This window comes from Mus caroli, chromosome 11 (genome assembly GCF_900094665.2).
Source record: "Mus caroli chromosome 11, CAROLI_EIJ_v1.1, whole genome shotgun sequence".
Lineage (NCBI taxonomy): Eukaryota > Metazoa > Chordata > Mammalia > Rodentia > Muridae > Mus > Mus caroli.
The window spans coordinates 9380964-9391492 of record NC_034580.1 but is presented as its reverse complement, the minus strand read 5'-3'; the positions used below and the strand labels follow the sequence as shown (position 1 = coordinate 9391492).

Here is a 10529-nt window from a genome sequence, read left to right as displayed (position 1 = left end):
AGAAACAAGAAATGTGGTACTTGTTATAGAAAACATATTTCTCTTCACATACTCACATGAAAATAATATTCATTCCAAGATCTCAGAGTGCAAAGATATATAAATAAGAAAGACTATTTCCACATCCAAAGATCAATAGAGAATGTTGAGTCTGGATGTAGAAGCCCAAGTCAAACATTCAAAGGGTAAAGGTGTGTCAGCCAGGTGAGAGGAGGAGGGAGGATGAGGTGAATGAACAGCGATTTCATTTACCCTCAGAGCCTTGCAATCAATTCAACAGTTTAATGTTATGAGTCTGAGGTTCACTGGTGATCTGAATGAGGTTTCAGGTGTTCTTTGTTGCATTTCTTGACCAATGAATCTATGATGTGATATGATCCCATGTACTTTATTTCATTAGAAATTGTTATTGGATGCCTCTATGCGATTTTATGGAAATATAATAATAAGTACCAGATAAAAGTAGAACCTATGACATTTAAAATGAATTCAAAGATGTCTTTAATTAAAAGGAGGATTAGGCTGTCAGGATTGAAGTAGTTATAAGGTATATTGGAAGCCATATATGAAGGATTGACAGGCTATAGCTCTACAGTTACTGGCTGTGTACCAGGCTTGAGACACAGCACAAGAGCTAGTACAACTGAACAAGGGTGAGCAGGGTGACCATCAGAAGAGACACAGTGGCAGAGTTCAGACAAATGACATCTAGCCCACTGTGGCATCCCCCTCATCTTAGGGTGAAAATGAAAGAACCCTGGATGGTTGATGTAGAAGAAAAAGTGACATTTTCTAAAGCTAATCTCAGTGGAAAATTAAATCCCTGCTATGCTGGACATGGGTTAAGATAGACACACAAAATCAATAAAATCAGGATTAACTATTTAAAAGATGTTTTACCTTACAGAAGCTTTGTAATTTTGTGAGGTCCCAATATCAATTCTTCATCTTATAGCACAAGGCAATGGTGTCCTGTTCAAGAATTTTCCCCCTGTGCCCATATCTTAAAGGCTCTTCCCCACTTTATCCTCTATAAGTTTCACTGTCTCAGGTTTTATGTGGATGAAGACTTGAGCTTTGTACAAGGAGTTAAGAATGGATCAATTCACATTTTTCTACATTCTGTCAGGTGAGCCAGCACAATTTGTTGAAAATGCTGTCTTTTTTCCACTGGATGGTTTTAGCTCCCTTGTCAATGGACAAGTGTCCATAGGTGTGTGGGTTCATTTCTGGGCACTGTACCAGTATCATGCAGGTTTTATCACAACTGCTCTATAGTACAGCTTTAGGTCAGGCATGGTGATTCCACCAGAGGATCTTTTATTGTTGAGGATAGTTTTTGCTATTCTATGTTTTTCATTATTCAAGATGAATTTGCAAATTGCCCTTTCTAACTCTGTGAAGAATTGAGTGGGAATTTTGATGGGGATTGCATTGAATCTGTAGATTGCTTTTAGCAAGATCGCCATTTTTACAATATTAACCCTGCCAATCCATGAGCATGGGAGATCTTTCAATCTTCTGAGATCTTCAACGATTTCTTTCTTCAGAGACTTGAAGTTCATATCACACAGATCTTTCACTTCTTTACTTAGATTAACACAGAAATATTTTATATCATTTATAAATATTGAGAAGGGTGTTGTTTCCCTAATTTCTGTCTCAGCCTGTTTATCCTTTGTGTAGAGGAAGGCCTCTGATTTGTTTGAGTTAATTTTATAGCCAGCTATTTTGCTGAAGTTGTTTATCAGGTTCAGGAGTTCTCTCGTGGAATTTTGGGGGTCACTTAAGTGTACTGTCATATCATCTGCAAATAGTGATATTTTTACTTCTTCCTTTACAATTTGTATTCCTTTTATCTCCTTATGTTGTCTACTTGCTCTGGCTAGGACTTCAAGTAATATATGGAATAGGTAGGTAGAGAGTGGGCAGCCTTTTCTAGTCCCTGATTTTAGGGGGATTGTTTCACATTTCTTACCATTTAGTTTGATGTTGGCTACTGGTTTGATGTATATTACTTTTACTTTGTTTAGGTATGGGCCTTGAATTCTTGATCTTTCCAAGACTTTTATCATGAAGGGGTGTTGGATTTTGGCAAATGCTTTCTCAGTATCTAATGAGATGATCATGGGTTTTTTGTTGTTGTTGTTGTTGTTTTGTTTTTGTTTGTTTTTTGTTTTTGTGTGTCTTTGTTTGAGCTTGTTTATGTAGTGCATTACATTGATGGATTTCCATATATTAAACCATCCCTGCATCCCTGCGATGAAGCCTACTTGATCATGATGGATGATCATTTTGATGTGTTCTTTCATTCAGTTTGCAAGAATTTTATTGAGTATTTTTGCATCGATATTCATAAGGGAAATTGGTCCAAAGTACTCTTTTTTGGTTGGGTCTTTGTGTGGTTTAGGTATCAGAGTATTTATGGCTTCACAGAATGAATTGGGTAGAGTATCTTCTGTTTCTATTTTGTGGAATAGTTTGAGGAGTATTGGAATTCGGTCTTCTTTGAAGGTCAGATAGAACTCTGCACTAAACCCATCTTGTCCTGTTTTTATTTGTTTGTTTGTTTGTTTGTTTGTTTTTCTTCTTTTTTTCTTTCTTTTTTTTTTTTTTTTGGTTTTTCGAGACAGGATTTATCTGTGTAGCCCTGGCTGTCCTGGAACTCACTTTGTAGACCAGGCTGGCCTCGAACTTAGAAATCCGCCTGCCTCTGCCTCCCGAGTGCTGGGATTAAATGATTATGAAGTTTTAACTTAGGATTCTCCTTGTTCTTCTTTTGAGACAGGATCTCATGCAGCCTAGACTGGTNTGGCTGTCCTGGCACTCACTTTGTAGACCAGGCTGGCCTCGAACTCAAAAATCCACCTGCCTCTGCCTCCCAAGTGCTGGGATTAAACGCGTGCGCCACCACGCCCAGCTTGTTTGTTTTTCTTTTTCTTTCTTTTTATTGGTTGGGAGACTATTAATGACTGTTTCTATTTCTTTAGGGGATATGGGACTGTTTAGATTGTTAATCTGATCCTGATTTAACTTTGGTACCTAGTATCTGTCTAGAAAATTGTTCATTTCACCCAGATTTTCCAGTTTAGTTGAGCATAGTCTTTTGTAATAGGATCTGATGATTTTTAGGATTTCCTCACTTTCTGTTGTTTTGTCTCCCTTTTCATTTCTGATTTTGTTAATTAGATACTGTCTCTGTGCCCTCTAGTTTTTCTCACTAAAATCAAAATCTCAGGTGACAGATGCTGGTGAGGATGTACAGAAAGAGGAACACTCCTCCATTGTTGGTGGAATTGCAAGCTGGTACAACCACTCTGGAAATCACTCTGGCAGTTCCTCAGAAAATTGAACAGAAGATCCTGAGGAACTAGCTATACCACTCCTGGGCCTATACCCAGAAGATGCTCCAACATGTAATAAGGACACATACTCCACTATATTCACAGCAGCCTCCTTTATAATAACCAGAAGCTGGAAAGAAACCCAATGTCCCTCAATAGAGGAATGGATACAGAAAATGTGGTACATTTATGCAATGGTATACTACTCAGCTCTTAAAAACAATGAATTTAGGAAATTCTTAGGCAAATGGATGGATCTGGATGATATCATCCTGAGTGAGGTAACCCAGTCACAAAAGAACACTCATGGTATGCACTCATTGATAAGTAGATATTAGCCCAGAAACTTAGAATACTCAAGATACAATTTGCAAACCACATAAAACTCAAGAAGGAACACCAAAGTTTGGATACTTTGAGCCTTCTTAGAATGGGGAACACAAAACCTATGGAAGGAGTTACAGAGACAAAGTGTGGAGCAGATACTGAAGGAATTACCATCCAGAGACTGCCCCACTTAGAGATACATCCCATAAATAACCACCAAACCCAGACACTATTGTGGATGCCAACAAGTGCTTGCTGACAGGAGCCTGATATAACTGTCTCCTGAGAGGCTCTGACAGTTCATGACAAATAAAGAAGTGAATGCTCACAGCCATCCATTGGGCTAAGCACAGGATCTGCAATGAAGGATCTAGAGAAAATACCCAAGGAACTGAAGGGGTTTGCAGCCCCATAGGAGGAACAACAATATGGACTAACCAGTACCCCCAGAGCTCCTTAGGACTAAACCACCAACCAAAGAAAACACATGGTAAAACTTATGGCTCTAGCTGCATATGTAGCCAAGATTGCCTAGTCAGTCATAATGGGAGGAGAGGCCCTTGGTCCTGTGAATGTTCTATGTCCTAGTATAGGGGAATGCCAGGGCCAGGAAGTGGGAGTGGGTGGGTTTGTGAGCATCGGGAGGAAGAAGGGGCTAGGGGGTTTTTGGAGGGCAAACCAGGAAAGGGATATCATTTGAAATGTAAATAAAGAAAATATCTAATAAAAAATAAAATAATTGATTTTTTAACATGCTGTATTGCAAAGAAGAGATTAAAAATACCAAATTAAAACCTGCTAAATTCTATACATGAATTGAAACTGGTGAATATGAAGATAAGAACATAAATACCAATAACATAATCATAAGATCTTTAGTCTTATAAACTAAAGACAGAGTTGTTGGATATGGAGTACTGGGATTAGACTCAGGTATGGAAATTAACATAAAATTCATCTAGTATATCATAGTAAACATGTTCAATTTCCTCGTAAATGGAGATGATTCTAACAAAGCATTTTACGTATGAAGGAGTTCTCTGATAGAAGGGTTCAGGCATTCCAATGTTGAAAGTTTGAAGAGAATACAGTGAAGTGTGCACACATAAAAATTGAGAGTAAGAGAGGATTGTGGTAGAATGAAAATGAGCAGACTAACTTATCCAGGAAACCATTAAAAAGAACTTAGAACATGAGGGAGCCATTAACTGTGTTGAGTGATAAACTGGGTGAAATAAAATTCAGGAGTTAGGCATGACCCCTGGAGTATTTGATGAGCTGCAGGGACCTGAATGAATGTCACATAGAGACACCTCAGAGGGTAGTTGAAGGCAGAAGTTAACAATGATGAACTGAAAGAACTGAAAGAACTGAAAGAACTAGTGGTAAAGGACCACAGAGAAACAAGGTATAAAATTGGATCCTAAGAACATTGGTCTATTAGGGAAAGAGGAAACACTAACACTAGAAATCAAGTGTAGAGTCTCTCAAATGATGTTCTTGACCTGGTGATAGAAAACCTTGTGACCACTACTGATCAGGGCCAAGTATGGTTCTTGTGAGTTCATGTGATAGCACAATTGAAGAAAGAGACAGTCAAGAATGATCTGTCACAATACTGACTGGTGCTCACCCTAAACAAGAAAGGATACCATGGGTTACAAATGTCTATGCCCAGTGGTAGGCATTTCTTGCTGTTTCCTACAGTTAGATTTATTATTATTGTCTTTGTTATATTTATTGTAAATCATAGGTCAGATAAAGATAATGAAACAAATATGAGTTCAAATGAATCTGACATAGTTCAATGATTTCACTGATGTGTAGATTCTATAAAAATTGATCTCAAAAAATCGGGGGGGGGGTAAGAGTGTCATCATGATTGCCAGAGACTGGGGAGAGCCAAGTAGGAAAAGAGGGGGAAGGGAGATTGATCACTTGATGTTGATTTATAGTCAGTTGTTAGATAGGCATAAGAAATTATTCTGTGCTATCCCACTGAAGAGTGGCTGTAAGATATACTGAATGTTTTTATAAAGCTAGAAGGAATTTTAATGTTACCACACAAAGCAATTGTAAAAGTTTTAAGAGCTAGACTATGAACACTGCACAGTGAATTGGACACTGCCCATTAAATTGAATAGCATACAATGTATACATGTACCAGATCATCACATGAAAGTCCATACACCTGTTTACATTTTGTGTTAATTAAAATCAGTAAATAAATGAAAATTAAAATAGAGAATAACCCTATGAATACTACAACTTAAAATTTTGAAATATTTATTTAAACCCTTTAGAATGGTACAATGTAGAATAAAATGAATTTACAGTAACCATTGCAACAAACCAGAAATTAACAATGATGAAAATCAACTTGGTAATGCTTCTAAATAATAAAATCAAAATTAGGGCAATAGTACAAAACCTAGTACAAATAAATAACATCATCTCAACTATTCAAAAATAAAAGAGACCAGAGATAAATTTATTGTACATTCTGGTTTATAAGCGCAATGTATTTTTGGTTCAGTATTTTAAACTACAATCTAAAAACCTATCTTTCCATTGATGTTAGATAATTCTCTTAAAATATCGTTTTTTATGAAATAAAAAATTCCATCTCTTATTAGCTGAAATTCACTATGGTTCCTGATTATGTATTTTTTGGCAAAGTACAAAACAAACTGTCAATAAACTGGATTGAGGTTTTAAAAATGCTTAAAATACCTTTTTAAATATCTTGAACACACACTCTGTTGCAGGCTTACACTGCTCTCCTTTCCACTACCCTGTTGCAAGAGCAGCAGCTGAGTCCTTAGCTGATGGCAATGGAAGAAGAAATCACCGCACTTGTCATTGACAATGGCTCCAGCATGTGCAAAGCTGGCTTTGCTGGCGACAACGCCCCCACCCCCACCCCCCGGGCCGTGTTCCCTTCCATCATAGAGCGCCCCCGACACCAGGGCATCATGGTGGCCATGGGCCCGAAAGACTCGTACGTGGGTGACAAGGCCCAGAGCAAGAGGGGGGTATCCTGACCCTGAAGTTCCCTATTGAGCACGGCATTGTCCCAACTGGAACGACATGGAGAAGATCTGGCACCACACCTTCTACAATAAGCTGCGTGTGGCCCCTGAAGAACACCTGGTGCTTCTGACCGAGACCCTCTTGAACCCCAAAGCTAACAAAGAGAGGATGACGCAGATAATGTTTGAAACCTCCAATACCCCAGCCATGTACGTGGCCATTCAGACAGTGCTGTCCTTGTATGCATCTGGACATACCACTGGCATTGCCATGGAACCTGGTGACAGATTCACACACACAGTGCCCATCTATGAGGGCTACACCCTTCCCCACACCATCTTGTGTCTGGACCTGACTGGCCAGGACCTTATGAAGATCCTGGCTGAATAGGGATACAACTTTACCACCACTGCTGAAAGGGAAATTGTTCGTGACATAAAGGAGAAGCTGTGCTACGTTGCCTTGGATTTTGAGTAAGAAATGGCTACTGCTGCATCATCTTCTTCCTTGGAGAAGAGTTATGAGCTGCCCGATGGGCAGGTGATCACCATTGGCAATGTGCGGTTCTGGTGTCTGGAGACACTCTTCTAGCCTTCCTTCCTGGGCATGGAGTCCCGTGGCATCCATGAGACCACCTTCAACTCCATCATGAAGTGTGATGTGGATATCCACAAAGACCTGTATGCCAATACAGTGCTGTCTGGTGGTACCACCATGTACCCGCCCATTGCTGACAGGATGCAGAAGGAGATCATAGCCCTAGCACCCAGCACAATGAAGATTAAGATCATTGCTACCCCTGAGCGCAAGTACTCAGTCTGGATTGGTGGCTCCATCCAGGCCTCACTGTTCACGTTCCAGCAGATGTGGATCAGCAAGCAGGAGTATGATGAGTTGAACCACTCCATCATCCACTGCAAATGCTTCTAGATGGACTGAGCAGGTGCCAGGCATTTGCTGCATGAGCTGATATTGAAGCATCGATTTGCCCTGACAAATGTACACACCTCATGCTACTCTCATGAAAATGGAATGAGCCTTTGAAAAGAAATTTGTCCTTGAAGCTTGTATCTGATATCAGCACTGGATCGTAGAACTTGTTGCTGATTTTTGACCTTGTATTCAAGTTAACTGNTCCCTTGGTATATGTNTAATACCCTGTGCATATCTTGATTTAGTCCTTAGTTCATGTGGCTCAGTCACTTGGGGGCTGGGGAGAGCACGCTGTGGAAGAGAAAGGCCCAACCTGGTGGTTCTCTGTGAGCATCACATAGTGATCTGTGCAGGGTTTTAACCAACAGCAGACTTCTAGGATTTCCCGAGGCTGGCAAGGGTTTCTGAACCAGTTATCCATTCCTTCTTGCCAGTCTATCCGGATGGGAAAGTCCGAGCCTTAGGACCCAGTTTCCGTTCTGGTTTCTTCCCTCCTGACAGCCATGGGTTGTTAGTTGTCTTGAGTTGGGAACATTTGCATCTACACCTGTAAATGTATCCATCCTTTTAATTTATGTAAGGTTTTTTGTACTCAATTCTTTAAGAAATGACAAATTTTGGTTTTCTGCTGTTCAGTGAAAACATTAGGCCCTGGCAAAACATCATTGTGTAAAGAAATAAAAGTGCTGCAGTAACTGAAAAAAAAATCTTGACCTATTAACAAATTTGAGCACAAATTTATGCTTTTCAAATATAAATAAAAATATAACAATTAAATGACCAAATGTATCATGTTGCCAGTTAAGCCTTAGATTGGCTTTAAACTAAGTAACATGTGCTTGCTTTCTGCAGGAAACTAATCAAATTAGATGTGACACTTCTTCCCTCCTCCACAGAGAACTCACATTGGAGAAATTAAAATATAAGTGGGAAAAATCCTTACTGCAGAAATTTTTCTCACAAGCACTGGCATGGTTTGTCACACCAAACCCTCACAGCAGAGTACCACTCAGACCCTGGGGTGAGAGTGTTTGTGACACATGAAGTCAAGTACCTGAGGATGTAGGGTTAATTTAACAAATTAGAGACAGCAAAGGGTACTGTGTAGAACATTAGATTATTCAAGGATGCTTCTCTTGTGTCTAAATCAATCCAATCATGTTCTCTTCTAAGTGGAGAGGCCAATGTTGATGAGATGGCTTCATTTGGTTTCTACCTCACAAGGAGTAAATTACTGTAACTGGGAGAAGATGCATTCAAGGGAGCCATCCTGTTGTTTGAAGTCTTCAAATTGCATCCTTAAATTACTGAGCACTTGACAAAGATCAACTAACAGCTCTTCTTTGATGTCTGGGACAACACATGAGGCTCGAAATGCCTGAAGAAAGATTGGCTTCAAAGGAATAAGAGATGCCTTTTAGAAAATGGAAAAGAATCCTGATTAAAAATTAAAGACCAGTTTGCTGCTGTTTGTAAGGATTTATCAATACCCATGTAAGCTCAGTTACAGTTGGTTTGTTTGGGCTAAGGATAAATGTGGTCATGAACATATGTCACTTTGAGGCTGAAGGGGAGAATATCAAGGCAGAGAGTAGGTAGTTGAGCAAGGATGCTAATCTCACTGTAGTCACTGAGCAAAAGAAGTGTCTGGAAGATACCTATGTCCAGTGATCTGCCCTCCTTTCATTAGGCCTAATTTTCTCAGCATACTTCATACTCCCAGTAACATTACAGGATGGCAGTAAATCCATTATTACATAGACATATACATAAACACACAAGAAAACCACCGTCCCAGACACCAATTAAGAAAACCAGTGTCTAATAACTGAAACATACCTGGTGCCTCCAGGCAGGCAGAGGTGCTGGTGAGTGTGCAGGAGAGACTGAACAGCACAAGTATGCATTGTAAATCAGTGGAGTCTGTGCTCCCAGATCATTGTTGGCTGATCCTCTAAGACTGGCAATCTTGTATTTGTAAAATAAATATATTGGAAAATCTGTACTTCAAGAGGTTTCAGTGAAACATGGGAAAAAGAAAAATGGCCACTACAGGCACCAATCTTTACACACCCTACCTGTTTATTATCATATAACTGTTCAGAATTCACCAAAGATTCACGCTACTAGCCAGAGAAGCCTTCACTTCAAATACTTTTTCAGACTATCAATTGCACTACTGTATGTTTGCAGATACAGGATTCTGCCTGTTAAGCTTTTTGGGAAAACAGATGACACATTTTTGCAGAGATTACAAATTTTTGTTGTTTGAAACGTTTGACTTTTTCTATTTATAAACTCTGCCTTAAAAATACATGCCTGTATAAATGCATTTCCAAGAGTTCAGCTGTTTAAACAGGTTTAAATTTTAATGAGGGAAGCCTTCCAGTGCACTTATATTGTATATTGGAATAGGGTAGCAATTTGAACTTCATATCTCACCCTGCTTGTTATACACTAACAAGAACAACACACCAGTTTACAACAGCCGTGTTCATTGCGACCATGGGGAGCTTCATTGCCTTACAAACCTGCTTATTCTCTCTCTGCCTTTGCATTGCAATTATTTCCTTGAATACATATGCTAAATGATGATAGTGTATTCTAAATATCAAGCAGCTATTGGATCAGCCTTATGAAGGCAGATCTTGGACCTCTGAATATCTTGGTCTCGATATATCTGTCCTAGCATCAGTGCAAGCAAAACTTGGGGGATTTAACCCATAGCTATTTTGAAGAGAAAAAGAATATATAAGAACTGAAAAAAGAAAAAAGATAAAGAAATTCTCCTGATACAGGATTTGTAATTGCACATAAGCAGATATCTTGATGCAAGCCTGGGGATAAATGTTTGCACTCCCATGATGCCTCCTTTGATTTTTTTCTTTTCAT

At 39.2% G+C, this 10529-nt stretch overlaps 1 pseudogene; it reads left to right on the top strand.

The window, feature by feature from the left end:
• The first annotated feature begins 6499 nt into the window (after positions 1-6499).
• LOC110306289 lies at positions 6500-7634 on the top strand (annotated as a pseudogene).
• The last annotated feature ends 2895 nt before the right edge of the window (positions 7635-10529 follow it).